The sequence below is a fragment of the Paramormyrops kingsleyae genome, chromosome 13, assembly GCF_048594095.1.
Source record: "Paramormyrops kingsleyae isolate MSU_618 chromosome 13, PKINGS_0.4, whole genome shotgun sequence".
Lineage (NCBI taxonomy): Eukaryota > Metazoa > Chordata > Actinopteri > Osteoglossiformes > Mormyridae > Paramormyrops > Paramormyrops kingsleyae.
In genome coordinates, this window is record NC_132809.1 from 5,746,053 (window position 1) to 5,747,572 (window position 1,520).

The 1,520-nt window shown below is 41.9% G+C and overlaps 1 long non-coding RNA gene across 1 annotated transcript; it reads left to right on the forward strand.

Annotated features, from left to right (window-relative positions):
- On the forward strand, window positions 1-1,270 carry LOC111860123 (uncharacterized). The gene is made up of 2 exons (XR_011982154.1): window positions 1-1,010; window positions 1,225-1,270. It is a non-coding gene; the product is annotated as an uncharacterized lncRNA (long non-coding RNA).
- Window positions 1,271-1,520: the final 250 nt, after the last annotated feature.

Below are 1,520 nucleotides of genomic sequence, written 5' to 3' on the forward strand. Positions count from 1 at the left end.
TCAGATACCTTCAAACATAAACATTACTGCAGTCAGAACTTACTTGTTGGAACAGGGATGTTCATGGACTTTTAATCCTCCTCACGCCTCCCATTTTGGTGGTTCATGGGAGAGGATGGTGGGTCTGGCTAGGAAAATTCTTGACTCTATGTTCTTTGAGCTCAAGACCATAAAACTTACACACGAGGTTCTCGTCACTCTTATGGCGGAGGTGTCTGCCATAATAAATGCACGGCCCCTTGTTCCAGTGTCGACAGATCCTACTGACCCATTTATACTCTCCCCAGCTGTTCTCCTCACACAGAAGGTCGACACGCTCTCAGCCCCTGCTGGCAACTTTGTTGCTTCTGATCTTTATAAGCGTCAGTGGCGTCAAGTCCAACATCTCGCCAACACTTTCTGGGACAAGTGGAAACGTCAGTTTCTCTCAACACTACAAATCCGACACAAATGGCAGTCTACTCAACAGAACGTGAGCCCAGGGACTGTTGTTGTTATGAAAGACATTCAATCACCAAGAAATGAGTGGCCACTTGGACTTGTGACCAAAGTGTTTCCAAGCAAGGATGGTAAGGTACGCACTGTGGAGATAAAGGTACCAGGGTTACGAGGAAGTAAGCTATTTACCAGGCCTATCACAGAAATAGTGGTTCTTGTTCCCCCAGAATCATAAAGACTGAGATATATTGTTTTGACTTTCATAAAAGAGTGGCGCCAATTAACGCCAGGCGGGGAGTGTTTTGTTCCAGTTTTACAAGTTGTAGTGTTTGAGTTAAATATAAAAAATTTATGTATTTAATTTCATTCATTTCATTGTAATTTCTATGGAGTGAAATATTTGAAAGTGCGCCATCTACTGGTTATTTTTTAGTTTGGCCGACATATCAGTTTGTTAGTTTTGAAACAAAAACTTTATCCTGGAAGTGAACGACGCAGTCACGGAGAAAGACGTCTCGGCAGCTCACATCGTTAGCCACTCCAGCATACATCTTGTTATGGTTGCATCGTCGGTATGTACAGAGGAAATGCACATGTACTCTTGCTTTCATGTGTTTATTTATTTATTTTTAAGTTTAATATGTATATTCATTGCTTGCAAGAAGTCAATTTCGTTTGCTTTTTTTTCTTCTTAGCATATGATTTTCGCTGGTCATGCCTTTTGTTGATTAATATGGGGTGTCGATGCGGGTCAGAATTTGTTTATTTTATCTGTTTTCTTTTTAGTTTCACCTTTGCTTCAACCAATAAACCTGGCGATCTATATCCAGAAGTTTGAGTGGAGTAAAGCGTTTAGCTGTCTGTCAGTGAATGCACCGCACGCATAGAGGACAGAACAGTGAAACGACGGCATCCTTACGGGCAAGGTAACGCAGATCAGGCTAATAGCAGACACCTTTGGAGTGCCACGACGTATCAGCTAAGTACAGCTTCCAAAGCAGTGTTTCACTAGAAGCTAACATTGGCACCATGTCTGCTAATTCATATAAAACAAGATCTCAGGCTTCATGCTCTTCTACTGG